Source organism: Tachypleus tridentatus, chromosome 13 (genome assembly GCF_004210375.1).
Source record: "Tachypleus tridentatus isolate NWPU-2018 chromosome 13, ASM421037v1, whole genome shotgun sequence".
Lineage (NCBI taxonomy): Eukaryota > Metazoa > Arthropoda > Merostomata > Xiphosura > Limulidae > Tachypleus > Tachypleus tridentatus.
Genome location: NC_134837.1, coordinates 86587757 through 86608074, shown reverse-complemented (window position 1 = coordinate 86608074; position 20318 = coordinate 86587757). Strand labels below are relative to the sequence as shown.

At 32.1% G+C, this 20318-nt stretch overlaps 1 protein-coding gene across 3 annotated transcripts in view; it reads left to right on the top strand.

Annotated features, from left to right (window-relative positions):
• The first annotated feature begins 6692 nt into the window (after positions 1 to 6692).
• LOC143238473 (glutamate receptor ionotropic, NMDA 2B-like) overlaps positions 6693 to 20318 on the top strand; it is a 211155-nt gene continuing 197529 nt past the window's right edge. For all 3 annotated transcript variants that reach the window (XM_076478737.1, XM_076478736.1, XM_076478734.1), the window contains exon 1: positions 6693 to 6831. The gene's annotated coding sequence lies outside the window, so the exon portion shown is untranslated. The remainder of the gene's footprint in view (positions 6832 to 20318) is intronic.

Genomic DNA, 20318 nt, shown 5'->3' with positions numbered 1-20318 from the left:
AAATACCGTTATTACGTTTTGGGTTTAGCAATATTAAACTCTTTGTACTTTATTATCTGAAATCTTCTGTAACGACATTACAAAAGAGATTTAACCTACACTTAACACCAACTGGAAAAAAGAATATATTCTAAAATATCGGAACTACATTTCTCCAATGAATAACACATCATTTTAGTTACAATAAAGCCAAGCAAAGGGTTAGAAATATTAAAACTAAGAAATATAATTTTCGATTTGAAAGAATAATCTTCCTACCAGATGTGTATTTTAGTTTAAATTACCCTGTATGACAGCTATTGTTTGTCTTAACCCTATTTTAGATTAAATTGTCCTGAATGATTGCTATCGTTTGGCTTGAGCTTATTTTATGTTAAATTGCCCTGTATGAATCTTCCTTCCTTCCACCCGTTTGTAAACTGCTAGAAGAAAAATTATAATGCAGTGTGGTATTGTAACAAATAAATTTAGTTATTACTAGAGTTTTAACATTTTTTCCGTATGTTTAATATTATATAACTATATTTAATTATTTTTCATAATAGCAATTAATGAACGAAAATACATATAAGATTAATTTTTAGGTTCACCTAAACCTTGTAGTGAAATTTATTACGTGTACAAAGTTTCAGTTATTTCGCTCAATAAATGATGGTCTTATTAAGCTTCAAAATAGGGAATTTATTTATGTGACACCCTGTATATTTTTATATAAGTATGTATATATACGTAAAAATGTTTTTGACTGTTTTAATAAACATTTGAAAAGTCAGTGAATTCTTATTTTAGTTATTATAGTTTTTGTAAACGACGTAATTTAGCTGTTTACTCTCAAGTGGATAGAACATCACGATTTCTTACTCAAATGTAAAGGAGTCAAAGAATAGAAAGTGAGAAACATGTAATTAAGAAAGTCAAACATTCAATTCGAAGGCTTGTGAATATAAATTTAGCTTTTGTTGATGTAAATTTGGTAGAAGCAAACCTTTCGTTACAAGTTAAAAGAAACGCAGAATCAATTTTATTATTCAGTATTTTTATTTATTTGGCATTCAAGACATAGAAGAAAATAAAGTTACTTTAATGAAAATACTTACACAAATAGTCTGAAACCTAAAGAAGAAGAAAAAGCATCAGTTCTGTCAACGATTAGTTTTTAAAACACCCACTTTTTGTTCTCTTTTAGACTGAATAAGTTCATTTATTACAGCTTGATTTATGGGGAAAGTATGTTAAAGAAGGTATATGCATATATGGACATCTGGATTTCTTTCCAAAACTAACATCAGTTGAAGTATATTCTAAAAATGATATGTTGCGTATATGGTTATCAAATGTTTTCGTTCTTAAGCTAATAGCCCTTCCCCCAGTGGCACATCGCCATGTGTGTAGTTTTGTGGTAACTTCAAAACAATAATAGTAAACAACTTAAATTAATAATTTTTATTTTCTCAACTTTTGGAAAACTTATTCACATGCAATAAACCACATTACTTTATGTGTTTTTATGAACCATCAAACTTAGGAAAAAAACTTAAAATTTCAAGCATCTTCAATTTCAGGTTCAAAGAAAGGACGTTAATGTTTTTATTAAACATTGTTTTTTACCTCTGTTCCTCATTTATAATTTTAAATCTCAGATGACGCTGTAATTGGATGAGTGGCTATTATGAGTTTTCGGGCTGTGAAATAAATGTATGGCTAGCCACTTTCAGTTGCGACAAACTCTGTTCACAACTACATGACAAAACCGACTCAATACAATTCTGGACATATTTAAATCGATTCTCCAACACAGGAAACCCAGATAATAATCATGCACCTTTAGAAACACAAATAAAATAGTATATACTGACACTGAAAAGGCAAACGTATTTAAAGAACACCTCCAAAACGGGTTTAAAACAAATCAGGAACCAAATATGAATGCACATTTATTCAATAAAGTCAACAACTTTGTAAAACTTAAAACAACCATGTTCATAACAAAATTCCCTGTTAATATACAAAATAGAACTATAAATATCGATTAAACCGAAAACTCTATCACTCCCCAGCTCATAAAAACAACCATAGAAACGAAATGAAAACTAGTAATGAAAGTTACAAAAAACAAAGCACTAAGGGAAGAGGGCATACAAATTATCCTCCTCAAAAACATGCACTCTGAGATTGTATGAACATATAACATCACTCTTTAATCTATCATCAAATTATTGATACATCCTGGTTTCTTGGAAGCAAGCAACTGTTCTTATGTTTCATAAAGAAGGTTTGTTTGTTTGTTTTCAATTTCGGCAAAGCTACACGAAGGCTATCTGCGCTAGCCGTCCCTAATTTAGCAGTGTAAGACTAGAGGGAAGGCAGCTAGTCATCACCACCAACCACCCGATCAACCTAACAAGTTGTATAAGAGAAATTATTGAAAGAATAATAAGCAATTAGACTCTCAGTAACTCCAAAATTACCAGAAGTTCAAAATTGATTTACAAGATTTAAATAGACTATAGATCACTTGGTGAAATCAGCAGAAATAATTATAAATAGTTTCAATAAAACCGAGTGCACTGTTGCTTGCTTCGTTTATATTGAGAAAATTTTCGACACTGTGTGCCACAATGGTCTCAGGTTCCGCATGGCGGAAATGGAACCATCGCAGGGAATTCTTTGGTGGCTATCCAGCTTCATGAAAAAATAAAAGTACCAAAATAAATGTTAGGAGAATCTTATCTGGGTAATTTACTCCAGAGGCAGATTATCCCCTGTTCTCTCTGTCATCTATGAGAGTAATATGTTCTCAAAAGACCCAAACTTTAAGTACACATACAATTAGAAGACGATGCTTTTGTCTGGAAAACGGGTTCGGATCCCGGTCCCACCAAACATGCTCACCCTTTCAGCCGTGAGGGCGTTATAATATGACCGTCAATCCGACTATTTGTTGGTAAAAGAGTATCCCAAGAGTTAGCAGTGGGTGGTGATGACTAGTTGCCTTCCCACTGCTAAATTAGGGACGGCTAGCACAGATAGCCCTCGTGCAGCTTTGCGCGAAATTCAAAACAAACAAACAAATTGTCTGGAGAAATGTCCTCACTCTATCCATAGCGGTGACAAATCTACAACCATTATTAAGTAATATAGAAGAATACTGCCAATAATATTACATAAAAATAAATGTTCGCAAAAAATAAATTTTTTAATCTTCACAAAACAAACAAAACATAAAAAGTACCAACCAAAATTATATATTAATGGAATACTTCTCCAGACCAGAACCATAGCCAAAATTTAGGTTTAATATTACACCCAAAGCTAATGTTGGTGAAACACAAATAATACATAAACAAAAAAGTTGTAAACACACAAGTTATGCAAGAAGTCTAACCTGAAAAAATCAAGGACCCTCACCGGACAAGATCGTAAAAAATATACAAAACATACGTACAACCCATCATTCAATAAGCATGCCTTGCATGCTTAAACATAGTGCCAAAACACATATAAACATAGTGCCAAAACACATATATAAACTACAGTCAATACAAAAATCACGAATTACTGCAGTATTTAAAGCCCCTCCTATCACATCGTCAAAATTTGTAAGCAACTGTTCAAACGTACAAACCATCGCTGATAGGCTCTGGCATAATTCTCTGAATTACTTTGAGAAAAATTGGCATTCAAAAGAATGACCTCAATGCAGCATCATAATTCTTGAACCTCTTGTTACTAATATCAAAGAACAAGAAGATGAGCGTCTTTCTTTGAAGACAGAATTAATTGAAACGTTAAAATGAATTTTCAAAATCATCATTCAGTTTTATTGCGGTAACTTCTTTCTTTCGAAGTCCTACATTAAGAATAAGAATAGATAATATTTTTCTTTCAACTTTAATTCTTATTAAAGACACCCTCACATGCTCATATGTAAAATAAGTATAATAAGGTGGAGATAATCTCCACCTTAACATAAATATACTAATAAAGAAAAAAATCCATTTCATTAGCCTGTTTTCTCATTTGTGGTATATTTATACATTTTTAAAACGTAAGCCACGAGGAGCTAACTTCTTCTCCATAGCTAAACATTAAGGATGTTTATAAAGAAACGAAACCAGAATAAATTGACTTTTTTCAGATTCCTTCTGATAGAAGTCATTCTCATTGTTTACCTTAGCAGAAGAATACTATCGACCAGTTGAATTTTAAGTGCAAACCGAAGAGAACATACCAACTTAAAAAAAGATTGTTCTTATACTTGATTGGTAAAAACACTTATCGATACATAAACGTTATTGTAAAATATATGTTCTAATCCAGTAACTCATCGATAAATCTGAGAGTTTAAACCGCTAAAAATTGAGTTTCAATGCTAATGAATCACACAATACAGATAACTCATTGTGTAGACTTGTATCTATAAAAAAAAAAGTAAAATGTGCTTTACTTGAGATAATCTCCACCTTAACATAAATATACTAATAAAGAAAAAAATCCATTTCATTAGCCTGTTTTCTCATTTGTGGTATATTTATACATTTTTAAAACGTAAGCCACGAGGAGCTAACTTCTTCTCCATAGCTAAACATTAAGGATGTTTATAAAGAAACGAAACCAGAATAAATTGACTTTTTTCAGATTCCTTCTGATAGAAGTCATTCTCATTGTTTACCTTAGCAGAAGAATGATCGACATTTAGGCACATCTATGTTTATCAGTTGAATACCTATTCAGTTAAATCCTCTTTTCAAGTAAAAAATAATAAAATTATTATATTTTCCACAACTTATTCGCTAAGTTTTTTCTACTAAAATAGTGTTTGTTTACATTCCAACACTCATTTTTATTGTCTTTCTCTTGGTTTATAACTGGTAAGTTTGCGGGTTTGGTTTACATCGCTAAAATCTGAAGTTCGATTTCCCGAATAATCTAGTTGGTTTTGCTCTAAAACAAATAGTCTGGTTCCTTTGTTTTCGTTTTAGCTTTGTTTCTTCTCCTCTTTTTGTTTTTGGAAGTAAATCTATTTAAATAATCGAGATGACAGAATGCAGCTGCTTGATCCAAATCATTCCTGGTGTCTAGATCAAAATCCCTGATAGAAAGTTTCACTGGTTCCGCGTTTCGTTACCCAGAAAGCACTACGCAAAAACTTTGCTAAATAAAATTTTCTGAGGTTATACCTTCCGTTAAAAATAAACAATAGTCTAATATTGTTTTTATTTTATTATGCGCTGAGAGTAGATATTGCTAAAACAAGCAAACTCGTATACTATGAGTCAAGGAACTTTTAGGTTTCTTATTTCTATGTCATTAAAATGCTACGTATCAGCATAACATTTACTCTTAATATATTTGTCATTGAAAACTGGTGCACATTCATGGGTTTTCACCTGTTACAGGAAGCTGAACTGCTTGGGCACAGTCTGTTCTGTTACGGATTTATATCTAAATTATCTTGATTGTTCAACTTGATTCCCATCTCTTTGTTCTCCAATGTTGTTAAGTACATGAAATCCAATTCTTGAAAATTGTAAATCTTTAATCCGAACACGTCTTTATGATCTAAGTCAAGAACATTTTGCTGTTAAATGCCGTTCCGGCCCGGCATGGCCAAGCGCGTAATGCGTGCGACTCGTAAATTATACAAATTATAAAGATGTATGTGTATAAAGCCTTTTCTAGTTTAGTTTATTTAACAAAATATACTATCCTTCCTCTCTTATTATTTGCATATTTATTAGTTTTGATATCACTTTTTTGTTCTTGGTTAAGACAACGCTTCTTATTTTGCAGTTTCTTTGTAGCTATGTGAGTATAATATTTTCTGTGAGATCTAAAGTAACGCATGTTTCCTTATTGAATTTCTGTCTTGTGTATTTTTGCTATTAATGCGGAGATATTGATCTGACTTTCCACCATCGGATAAGTTACAAACTACATCTGTCAATACACGGATTTTAATCTCTGCTTCAGCTGATAGCTTAGTTGACTAACAATGGCAGAGCTTTCAAAGCTCTCTAACCTGATCGAAAGCTTGGCTTCAGTGAGAAAGGAGGAATGTGAGAACGTAATCGAAAAGAAAATCTTAGATAACATTGTTTATAATAATGAGCGAAAACAAAATAAACTAAACATCTTCCTGCATTCTGAAACCTATTCACACATGTGTTTAAGAAGCTGACCAAGGCCAAAAGAATAACATTTATCTTTGCTTGTTTAAGAGTCTTCTATACGTTAAAAATAACAGTCACTTCACGTCATTTTAAAATAAGCATTCATGAAAACAAAACAAAACTTATACTTTTTAAGTTGTAGTCTATTTTCACAGTATCTCCATTAAATTAATACATGTAGTTACACAAAGATAAATCGTGGGTCATGAACATTGCCCATATTCTTGGAACGTCCTCTTCAGTAAAAGTGATGTTAAAATCCCCTGAGCTTTGCATGTGTTTACTTTCCCTATTTTCGGTCTTGAAAACCGGGAAATCTAATCCAGAAAAATGGTCACAAAAGGCCACCACATATCCGCAGGGCCTTCCTGTGTAATTTATATTCTTTCACGCTAACCCTAAAGCTGGTTGCTGTGCATTATCCGTTTCTGCTTCGATAAGAAAAGCGTTGGCGTTGCGCATGCTCTATTGATGTCACACGAAACATCGTCTCGATGCTTATTGTCAGAGTGTGTGTTTGGCAGTCCACTTGGTTCAACCCCGTTGTTAACAGAAGCCGTTCCGCCTGAGGTATCAAAATAAATGCTCGTCTTGCTTTGAAGACCTTCTAAGTAACACTGGACCAGAAGTAGACACACAGAAGAAAGTTGCAATATAGGTAAGAATATAAGTGTGGTAGCTGTTTGTAACAAATAAAAGTTACGTTTTGGGTAGCTATAACTAGTTTTTTAACTTTCTTACTTCTTACAATTTGTTTAAATGCAGCTGCTGAACGTAATAAGAAACAAAGATACACCATATCCTTTAGTATAATCAAACGTTTAGTACGGCAGGTACTGTTGATTTTTTTACTTTCTTATTAGGAGTAACTTTTTTTTTTATTTTGAAACATTATCAGTATAAAAGATAACTACAACTTTATATAAGAATAAATAAATTTCCCTGTAACTTTGTTTACTTTTGTTGATCTTACGAGCATTAGACGTCATTCGAAAATATTTGATGGTGATTCTTATAGAATATACTCAGTTAAAATAAAAAATTAAAGAGGTGGAAATATATATAAAAATTTGAGACCATAACCATGGGTTATATGACTGGTTAAACGAATTATAAGGACAGACAAAAATCACATAACTATTATATCAAGTAAAATAATGGATTGTTTAAACCAATATTTTAACATTACCGACAAATGTGCAACAGCAGAACAAATAAGCTTAGCGAAAACTGATTTCCTTAAATTATTTTAATTCACATCACAGAAATTAATTGTAAACTATAAATTAATAAGTATATTAACAACTTGTTATGATGTCATTACCGAAACAAGGTCACATGATATACTGCTTTATCCTTACTCACTGGGCAAAAATACCGTGTTAAAATTTCTAAAGGATAAATTTATTACATTAGTTAAATTTAAGTTATCTTTATTTATACAGCAATAAAAGAAATGGAAAAGATCAACGACAGATCACTTGACTATTAAATGTTTACAGGTATAAAAGTAAAATAATTATTCCAAAATTAAGTGTATAAACTTTAAATATTATGTACATATTACTAATCTATATATATAACTGAAATTTGTTCCCTTACTTTGTTTGCTTACTTGTCTGTGCGCCACATTAACTGCGCAAGTCATATTTATCTCATGTGAAGGTGCGTAAAACAACAGTTTTTTGTTGATATATGCGTCTGTCTTCTGCTATACGTACCTTTAATTTTATTGTTAACATATACATTACACAAAATTTCTATGCATACTTGACATTTTTTGGTAAGTGTAAATTAACGTTTAATGTAGAATATAGCATTAGAATCATAGCATTTAGAATTACGGGTATTTTTAGTTATAAATCATTAGATATACATTTATCTAATACAACATATATTTAATCTTACACATGGAAGAAATGTATGCTGAATTAAATTGTTGTGTGTAAAAAAGCAAACAGTATGCCAAGCCTATAAAACAAAAGTATGTTTTATCATATGTTTTATGATGTTTTATCGTATGTCAAATAGACTACATCAAAAAAGTAAGGCTTACATTATAATATTTATCATGTAAAATAAGATTAAAGCTAAGTCAGCGAATATATTTTTTTTTCCTCTCGGTGGCTCAATACTTGGAAGTGGACTTTTACTTTGACATTATAAAGTAGAATAATACATTTTGTTTCTAGAATATTTCATACATCAATGTCATTATGTGAATACGGTATCACTTTCATAAAAAAATACTAAATGTGCATAAAGGTAAATTGAACATAATCTTATGTACATAGTTAAGTTTGGATTTTTTTATAATTGAGGAGAAATGGGGGAATATAGCTAGTTATGTCCGGCTCACCAAAACGGGTACTCAAACGTGTATAAGACAATTTAGGTAATTTCCATAAGGACCTATTCAAGTAATAAAAGATATTTGATAAGAAAGCTCACATTTAAAATAGGTTCACAGTTTATTTTCAAAAGTCAAACTTGAAGTTATTTTTATTTTCATAAATTCAAGAAATGTTTTTTTTTTTTTTTTTACTTATGAAAATATCGATTGGGGAAAATATAAAGAGTAAAGGTTCTTTCGAAAGCCCGAGCAACGTCATGTTACGCTGCTAGTATACCATAAAACATTCGCCATTCTGAAGTAAAATGAAAATAAATTAAGTCCTCTAGTACAAATGATACATGGTGGATTCTACTAGCAAATCTACATGATTAATTATTACTTTATAATTACTCACTTTTTTCAATTAATTAGCCAACTATTTTGAGGGTTTTACTTTTCATGGGTTATGTAATACATAGATTAAGTTAAAAAAATCTATACTGTATGTAAAAGTACAACAACATTTTAATATTAGTAGTCGTTTCCAGCTATTTTCTCTACGTTATACTAGTTAGGAGTATTAATTAATTAATTGTTGTTGCAATTAAGCACAAAGATACACAATGGTAGATCTATGCTCTACCCCTACAGGTATCGAAACCCGTATTCTAGCGTTGTAAACATGCAGACATACCGCTGTGCCACTGCAGAACTTATTAATTAATAACACATTTATATTCTATGCGGTTTGTATTGCACTATGTATAAATTTAAGTTTAGAAATGGATCGTATGTCAAGTTCTCTGCTGTTATTGTAAAACATTAATTTAATTATACATAAACCAGCTTTAAAGCAATCGTTATTTATTCAGTTTGTGTGATTATAACAAAACACTCTATTAAGAATAAAAACAGCAGAAATGTTCAATTTGTTTTACTTTTAACATTTGTTTTTTTTTAATTCAAGAGAAATCTTAATACTGAATTACAATAAAGCCACAAAAATTATACTCTATGAGATTAAAGATATTTGCAACATTAATATACCATTATACCACATAAGATCAAAAGGGAAAAAAACAAAAAGTGTTACATAATATACAATTTGTTAAAGAATATTCATGTGGTAAAAGGTTTTGAGAAAGCCCTAGTTTCTACATAAATCGCTGATTTCAAATGTATCACTGAGCCTGACCCAAGCAGAAGTAAAGATACTTCAGCTGGTGTATGCAAGAGTTCAGTACTCGCTCTAAAATCTAGATCACTCTTTCCTCAATGCTGAGTTTAGTTTACCACGTTGTTATTGGCGGCGCTTTACGCTATAATACAGAGCAGAAAGGTCATTTCTTGGCTGCTTGTTATCACATACAACACAACGGGCACGATTGGTTTGTTTTGAATTTCGTGCAAACATACCTGAAGGCTATCTGCGCCAGCCGTCCCTAATTTAGCAGTGTAGGATTACAGAGAAGGAGCTAATCATCGCCACCCACCGCTAACTCTTGGGCTACTCTTTTACTAACGAATAGTGGGATTGACCGACACATTATAACGACCCCACGTCTGAAAGGGTGAGCATGTTTGGTGTGACGGGGATTCGAACTCACGATCCTCAGATTACGAGTCGAGTGTCGTAACCACCTAACCATGCCGGGCCCAACAGCGACCAAAGAATAATTTCGAAAAACATTTATTAGAAGTAAGCTTCTATTACTGTGTTAATACAGTATGATTAGGACTGTTTTTCACCTAAAAAGATGAATTTCACGTTAGAACCACTAATCAAATTCAAACCTAGAAAGCTCTAAATCTGAGAAAAATTTCACTGTAAATTACTAAAATACTTCTTTTAAAATATTTCAACATTTCTCTATTCGAGCTTAATATAAAGATGATAAACAACCAGCTCTTTTGCAAGTACTTTTATAAGAATTCAAATGCGAGGAAATATTGATGAGTTAATGGATGAGTTTTGTCTTCAGATCCGGATGGCCAGGTGGATAACGAGGCATTCGACTCGTAATCTGAGGGTCGCGGGTTCGAATCTCAGTTACACAAAACATGCTCGCCCTTTCAGCTGTGAGAGCGTTATAATATTACGATTAATTCCGCTGGCCCGACATGGCCAGATGGTTAAAGCTCTTGACCCTTAATCCGAGGGTAGCGGGTTCGAATCCCCATAACACCAAACATGTTTGCCATTTTAGCCGTGTGGGCGTTATATAGTGACGGCCAATCCCACTATTTGTTGGTAAAAGAGTAGCCCAAGAGTTGGCGGTGGATGGTGATGACTAGTTGCCTTTCCTCTAGTCTTACACTGTTAAATTATGGACGACTAGCACAGATAGCCCTCGTGTAGCTTTGTGCAAAATTCAAAATCAATCAATTTCTATATACTTTCCAACGGAAGCTTTTATTTTATAATTTGAAGGTAATATTAATAAAAGCAACGTGTTCAGACACCAGCTTCTTTGTAATTCAAAATGATAAATTACTTCATAAGCCTTTGAAATTCTCATTAGCAAGTGAATGATAACAGTCCAATATTTTTTTTAATAAATGAGTTCTTAAATAATTTGAACAAATGTCTTATAAGGTACCGAGACAGAAAAAAAATATGTTTTTTAAATTAGATTTTTGACATTCAGTGCATTAAAAATTACACTTATTAAAGTAGTTTTAATCTGCCACACTAGGTGAAAAAAAAGAGTCGCTTTCTTCGTGAAAGCAACAAAATAGGCTATCTGCACTCTGTCTATTGCGAGGAGTCTAGCTGTGGATTTTAGTTGTAAGTCAGCAATTACCATTGTGTCATTGGGGGAAAATAGAAAGATACTTATATCAGTAGAAGTTGTTTTTTTTCAAAACAATTGATCACTAGAATGTTAAACAATTAAAGAACCAGAAATCTTTAATTTTAAGTCTAAAAGTATGAAAACAAAAATTTGTTTGATTTTTTTGTATTCTGAAAATGTTTGACTTTTGGCTGAACGCACTGTTACTCCTTTCTTTAGTTAAATACGGATAAACGTAAATGTTTTACAAAACATGTTTATAAGATGTAACTGAAAACATATGTTTGTCTTATAATTATGCTTTTTTTGTGTGCTCTGGAAAAGTTATTTTTTTTCTAATTTAACAGATTTTTAAACTATATTTTTCAAACAGTTGCATTTAATTGGTTTAGTCATGTATCCTGTAGTATTCATTAAATAAAATAAATACATAATTTAAACTACTATTATTTATTGTTGCAAAACCAAATACATATTGCTACATGTTTCCACCGCATTTGTTTGGACTCGAAATAATGAAACCATGGTGTATTACTTTTTTAAGTGTTATAATTATATTATTAGAACGTACAAGATCTAACCCGTAGGAAAAGCTTTATATAAACGTACAGGGAAAACTGCTGATGTATAATAAAATAGGCTTAGAAAACAATGTTGCAGAGGAAAAGTGGTTTAACAAAATTTTCTTCAGAAAATCTACCAACTATTGTAATCAATAATCAAGTCTCTCGTTTATTCTTAGTTTTGTTTTTAAGTAATTTTCACAAATTGCATTTATAATTTAAATTCTTGATGTTGTTATTTTTAATTAATTATCTCTATACTGAAATATTTTAAAAGTTTTGTCTATCTCTAAAATAATTCCCCAACGTGTTATAAAAATAAAGAAAACAGACAGACAGTAATAGGATCTGGTAAATGATTTCACTTTACTTCTTAACTGTAAAAGCCATAAATAACAAGAAACTGAAATCATGAAAAGAATGTCATAGGACTTGTTTCTATTACATCATATCTTTCAAAGGAATACAACTACAGAAACTAAGGAAAACAGTAGAATTTATTCACTTGCACACCCTTTTGTATCTGACAGTTACCTAGTGTATCATTATCAGGTTACTGGTTTGCAATTGAAGAAAAGTTGAGGTAAAATATGAGCTTGAACCTCAAAAAACTTTAAAACATCACGCGTTTATATTTATTTTACCCTTAATATACAGAGTTAACTTTTATGTCGTCCGTAAGAAAAAAGACTAAAGAATAGTTCTACTAGGAACTACTATCATAACGTTTATGTTTATAAGAAGAAAAAAGTTGTGGTAAAACTAATTCTCAAATATGTCAAATATACATTTTTTATCAGCTTGTTAATTAATTCTGAATATTTTCTCCTTTTAGGTTTGTATTTATTTATTTATTTTAAAATGATGTACAAAGAAGTAAAAGATACTTCGATAATCTGTTTATGGACAGCCACTTATCTTTTTTATGATTATTTTCATTTCAATTTTAAAATTTCTAAATGTAAGCTCAACTTTAATTGCATTATGCCACTTAACTGAACTGTTTGCTTACGATAAACGTGACTATGGTGTATATTATTTGTTCAGTATTGGGTTTCTTTTTGTCATCCATTAAACAGCTTAGAAAGATTCTTTGGAGTTTTTTTTTTTCCTCAGTGGTTTAGCAGAGTTTACTTTCTAGTCATATTCAACCAAAAAACTAAAATTAATTTTACGTTTGCGATTAAAAACACTGATCCTGTTTAATTTAATTTTAAATAAATTTTACATTGTATAATTAATACTTGCAATTTTACTCAATTCACTATTTTGTATTAACTTTGTTTGTCTTCTAAAAGAAACAAAAACTATTGCTCCCCTTAGGATGTTGTAATTGATCAAATATATATATTTTTTTTTACTTTTATATTTTTATGCAAAAACAGTATATATAACTTGAGAAATAAGATGAACTAAATTTCTAATCCTGATTCTCAGTAAGTATTTTTAAATAATAAATTTAACTTTTATTTTAATTTAGAAACGCTTGAAACATTATTTTATGTTTCTCCATCATGATACCTTTCATATCTGTTATTTAATGAAAGTAACTAAAGCTAGGTATTTACCGATTGCTTCTACTAAAACGAATTTAGAGCTGATAGTACACACAAGGGGTTTACATACTGCATTGTATATTTTCTCTAGTAAATGTAAAACGAACTATTTCGGATCATATAAAGGTCATTCGTGTAGCATTCTATAAAATATTTTCTGATATGCGAGACCTTTCAAGTTCAAAATCTTAAGAAAAGAATGTCTTTTTGATTTATTTCTAACCTTGGAGTGTGTGTGTGTTTTCTCATAGCAAAGCCACTTCGGGCAATCTCCTGAGTCCACCGAGGGGAATCAAATCCCCGATTTTAGCGTTGTAATCTAACCTCGGAATAAATATTGTTTTTGTAAACTATATCAAGCTGTAGTGGTCAGTATAGTATAGTTTATCTAATTACAGTATGTTTTTCAATCTATTAGCAAAGTTGGTTACCTAAATTGCAATTTTCATGAAATAGGTGTTGTTTAAATTTGGAATTCTCATCTGCTTTAGTTCTTTGGACCAAGCGTTTGTTTGTTTTTGAATATCGCCCAAAGCTACAAGAGGGCTATCTGCGCTAGCCGTGTAAGACTAAAGAGCAGACAGCTAGTTATCACATCCTAGCGCCAACTCTTGGGCTACTCTTTTTCCAACGAAAAGAGAGAGTGACCTTCACATTTTTATAATGCCCCCTCGGCTGAAAGGGTTAACATATTTGATGTGACGGGAATTTGAACCCCCAACCCTCAGATTACAAATCGATCGCCCTAACCACCTATCGGGACCAAGCGATCTTATTGTTTTTTTACGGCAGACCTGATTAGATAATTTCCCAGTGTTTGGAATACATATGATGAAAGGCCTAGTTATCTAATCTATTTGTGTGGTATCAACTACTGAGCAACAGAATGTATTAACACAATAGGAATAAGTGACCTTTTGGTCATACAAGGTTGTTCTAGTACATCTTCCTTCGAAAAAAGTAACAATGTTAGCAAATCTTTCATTTTTATGGAAGCCATCGATTACCCTCTTAAACTATTACAATATGCTATCCTCCACTACTGCCATAGCCTAGCTGTCGTTACTAATTTTTAAACATGTGCACTTTCGACTTAGAATCGTTAACTTACAGTCTACAGAAATCGGAGACGTTATCCTATAGCGACTCCAAATAATATTGTAAATATCGTTACTTATCATTTTTTTCTCAACATAAAATACTGCTTTAATGGCTGGAGTTGATTTACCTATTATCGCTATGTCAAAATTCTATTCTCCAGACACGCTATTCAACGGATTCCCATTTGTATTAAACGCATTATCCAAATTATGATAATCAACATTTATTTCCTTACACTTATCATAATTAAGTACAATTTGTCAAACATTTCTCTAACTTAACGATTGATGTAAGTCATTCTATAATATCAAAACATTCTCAGAACAGGTAGAAATGCCCAATAGTTTATTGTTTTGAACAATCTTAAATAAGTTACTAATTATTCTCTATCTGGGTAAATAATTTAAATAAATAAAAGCAGAGGCATAACCACTAATCCCTGGACACTCCACTAGTAAGAAAGTCTGACGTATTTCGTTTAATAACATTTTGCTTGCTCTCATCCAATCACAGGGCCTGGCATGGCCTAGCGCGTTAAGGCGTGTGCTTCGTAATCTGAGGTTCGCGGGTTCGCACCCGAGTCGCGCCAAACATGCTCGCCCTCCCAGCCGTGGGAGTGTTATAATGTGACGGTGAATCCCACTTTTCGTTGGTAAAAGAGTAGCCCAAGAGTTGGCGATGGGTGGTGATGACTAGCTGCCTTCCCTCTAGTCTTACACTGCTAAATTAGGGACGGCTAGCACAGATAGCCCTCGAGTAGCTTTGTGCGAAATTCCAAAAACAAACAAACAAACAATGATCCAATCACCCTCCAATTCAATAAACTAGTCTTTTCTCAAATCCCATCGATGTGATTTTGTTATCAAATCTTACAAACAGCTCTTTGAAAATTTAAGTACACCAAATCTAAAACCTCTTTATTATATAAAAATACCAGATTAGTAAGGTAAGGTTTTCCTTTGTAATTCTTTGTCGACTTTCTTTTATGATACCAAATTTCACAAACTGATTTTGTAATGCTTCTTTCATCAAACTAGAATTTTTTCGGTTACAGAAGTGAGACTAACTGGTCTTGGTCTATAATTTCTATGGTAACTATTACCTTTTTTTAAACAAAAGGAATAGCATCATCCGTTCCTCATATCTCAGCTGTCTTCTCACTTTCTATTCATGTACACACGCATATATGTATATGTGGAGAGAGAGAGAGTATTGAATATCTTTTCTTTCATCTACAATACACTGTAAAACGTATCTGGTGAAAATCGTCTTTCGTCTTCGTGTTTCAATCTCTTAATCTTTCAACGTACCACTATAAACTAATATCTACATGATTGAAGCTCATTTCAATATTTTCCAAAGAATGCACATAATTAAAAATATGGCTAATGGTTTCACTTATAGAACAGAAGAGCTTGTTTTCTTTTAATTTCACGCACAGCTACTTGAGGACTAATGAGCTACTTTTTTACCAACAAATAGTAGGATTGACCGTCACATTATAAAACTCCAACGGTTGAAAGGACCAGTATTTTTAGTATTACAGGGATTTTAATATGTGACCCTCAGATTATGACTCGAGCGTTATAACCACCTGGCCATGCCGTGCCCTCCTCTTGAAAAATAAGTTAAAAACAAATGTGGGGAAGATTGCACTATTGGAGTAGGAAATGAACAGATTAAAATCTGAAATCACGGAAGTAAGACAAGAAATGGGTTCTTTTGGTGAAGTTTGCTTTGCAAAGGGCAAAATAAGGAGTGCTTGGTTTACAAGAATGAACAGTGCAGAAACAGGTTCAATTATGTTACCAGTTCATTCTTAAATGTATCCCGAGGGACAATCTAAAAAAAGGGCCAAAGAACCACATATCCTGTCAGCTGTTACACACTATAAAATCAATATATATTATTTGAACTATCCATAACTATATTAAAATTTACTAGCCTTTAGTATATTACCAGTTAAACTACCAAATAATCATATATTTAGCTAATTTTGAGCTATCTCGTAATTTATAGATCTTTCTCTTAATAACTAATTCTGATGCTATTAATTACTGGTACGGCAGCTAGAATGTATATCACATTACTAGTTATATGTAACTACAGATAACTGAATAGATTATATTAAAACTGTTTTGGAGCCTCACAAAATTGTTATAGCCTATTTCGCATTATTCGTACTCTACTAAAAAACTGTGCAGCGTAGCTTCGATTCTAAAATTGTACTTCGTAAGGCTGTCCTGCCCAAAACACACTAATCCTTCTTAAATGCTTCCCATAAACTACCTGCAGTAGAAGTAAACACTTTATCGAAGTTTGCTTGAACATTCTGACGCAGTGAATTAACTAGCATGAATATTTATTTCATTCTTCAACTGCTTGACTGTGTTGATTGTGTTGTGTACTGTTGCATGAGGTATGTAAATATCTTCTGTCATTGGTATGCATTTGTAGTTTTTCACCTCTTACAAGATGCACAATTTACTTGCGATAGACGGAGTACTACTAATTGCAGATCTCTGTTTTATAACGTTTCTATTGCTCCAAGTTTGTCCACGTTCTTTTGTTTTCCAATGCCATTAAATAAAATAAATTGGTTTGAGTTTCGCGCGAAGCTATACGAGAGCTATCTACGTTAGCCGTCGCTAATTTAGAAGTGTAATACTAGAGGGAAGGCAGCTAGTTATCACCACCCACTGCCAACTCTTGAGCTACTCTTTTACCAAAGAATAGTAGGATTTACCATCACGTTATAACGCCCCCACAGCCGAAAGGACGACCATGTTTGGTGTGACAGGGATTCAAATTCGCGACCTTCAGATTACGAGTCGAGTGCCTTAACCACCTGGCAATTCCGAGCTCCTCATCTTGGAAATTCTAAATCTCCTTTCTAAACACACCTTTATCATCTGATTGATGAGTATTTTCTGACTAAAGTACTATTATATACTATATTCCAAAGCTATCAATTTTCTGTAATATCATACTATCTTAATGAATGCGCTAAGATGTAGCTCTATGTATACTGTTCCACAAGAGCATTGTATCGGTTGTGATTATCACGTGATTTGATGATTTGCCTATTCAGAATCGATTTAGTGTAATGTACTCAACCGTCTGTAACTGTCGTCTTAAATAATTTACTAAATTAAGTAATTTATTCAAGTTAGTTTTTACTAGATGATAAAAGCAATACGTTCACCATTAAGTTAAATAAAGTCTACCCTATATGAAGCAAACCTTATTATAATATGTCTATATAAATATAACAATACTCTCTGTTGTGTTTCTACGTAACTACTACTTTGCGAAGTATAGATGGAATTTCACCCGATTTTGTATGGAGAGTCATTAGATCCCTCCGGAGGTACATACAATTTTAGTTTTTAATTTTGCGTGTTTTTATTATCAACACCTATCTTCCTCTGGATGGATCTTCATAAAACTTGGTATGGAGGTTCATTGGACCCATACAGAGATCCTTGAAAACTTGAGGTTTCATATCTTATGTTCTGCAGTTGTATGAGCGTATTTTACAATTACGTATAAGGGAAGCAACTTTTCATATTCTAAAGTATCCTTTCTTTAATCATGAATTTACATAACTTCTGTCCAGGGGATGGGTACTCCAACTAATTATTTAATAACTTTAGTATTGTATAACCTAATAACTACTTAACATTTAGCACTGAGCTTAATCTAATGCCATAACTTTAGGTCTAACTGTACATGCAGTAAGAACTAGACATCTGTAGGCTTTAGTGTAGGTTTAAAAACTAATCTAACTAAAATACACTAAAATAAATACGTTAATTTTCTATGATAGCAAAATGATACTTATTTTCTCTAAAACAACATTGTAATCAACAGTTGCAAGTGTTTCTAACGTCACACTCTCAGAACTCAACAATATTATGTTCGTTACTTATTCTCCACAGTTTCCTCTGCAAACTCGTGTCTTCTACTGCCGATAATGATCCATATGATATCACGCCAACGATTTCTTTGAAACTAAATATAATAATAAACACGAAGCATTTTTACCCAACAAAGGGAACCTACAAGTAGTCAAAGAAGTAACCTTATGAAACAAAATAGCAACATCAGAAGTTTTCAATGTAAGAAAATAAAACAAGTGTGGACTTCCTAATAAAGTAGTAGTGAAACAGTAAATTACATACAAACTGATATTTGGTCAGGTGGTTAGGACACTTTATTCGCAGTCTGAGAGCGTTATAACATGACGATCATTCCCGCTATTCGTTGATAAAAGAGTAGCCCAAGAGTTGGCTGTGGATGGTGATGACTAGCTACCTTTCCTTAAGTTTTACAATGCTAAATTAAGGACATATAGTGGAGATAGCCCTTGAGTAGCTTTGTGCAAAATTCAATAAAAAAATGCTTTTATTCATTTTCACAATGGGAACACACAAAGAAAACACGCTCAAATTTTCTAAAGAGGTATTGCAGAAAGAACAAATTGGAAAAAAGCCATATAAATTTTATACGAAGTAAAATTAACAACATATGTTGCAAACCATGATGACATCATAATACCGATTTTTCTAAACCACCTGAATCCGAATTAAGGGAAGAAGAAATATGTCAAAAGTAAAATATTAAGCTAAAGATTCGAACCAACGATCATTCCAAGAAGCAATAAGTTTTTTGTTGTTGCTGCTGAGCGTTCTAGTTCAATAAAAATTGTTTATATACAAAGAGGTAGAAAAGTAAGGACAAAACACATAACCATTCCTTTACCAGGTAATTCAATGTATCTGGGAATCCAAGCACAATTAATGAAGCATTTTTTAATGTTAGATGAAAATTCTATATTTGTCACAACCATGTCAAAAAAGAATATATACCAGTATTTATTGTACTAAAATATAAATTAATCAAAGTACTTACAAAGTCAGATAATATATCAAATCGAAGAAATTAATTTTCAGCCAGAAGAATACTAGAGTAGTCAGGAAGATTGTAACGTTTAAAGAATTTCTTATCATGAACATAAAAGTCACAAGCTGTTCATTCAGCTTTTAGATCATGCGAACCATCCACAGAGATACATATGGAGTTCTTAATCTAACTAATGTAAACTAGACAATCTAGTATAAGAGTTAAAATACGAGGACGATTAAATAAGGACAGGTCGACATTCATTATAAAGTTACCACATAGGAGAAGACTGCCAAATGACAAGACTTTCCACGATCCGAATGCTTCAGTGTAAGTAACACCACAGGACAGTTCCATGATTTTAATGCTTTAAATATATAATACTCGGAATAGATGACCGACTACTTCTTCTGTACGCCTCACAGACCTAAAATCATATTGATTAAGAATACACGTAGTGCATGCAGAGATGTAGTAGGAACCCTGAAGTAAAGTTTTTAATGAAAGGAACAGAAGTGTATTAGAAGACTTTTAATAAGATTCGTAAAACAATATTTTGAACCTCTGGAAATCTACGAAGAAAAGAAAAAATTAATCGTGCAGAATACAGAATAATCAGTTTTAAAATGTATACAATTGTGATAAAACAACAGAAAGTTTTAACATTCTGCTTAAGATTTACCAGATATAGCTCTTAGTAAGTTGGTGCATTTTTGGTAATCTGTGACCAAACAGGAAATATGATGAAACTTTGTAGAATGGACGGCAACTGAAAGGCGGAAGACTTTTGAAACATCGTCCTTTACACTTGTGTCTCCACAACAGACAGTTGCCATCCATTCTACAAAGTTTCATCATGTATACTCTGCCTAAATAATCTGTCAATGAAT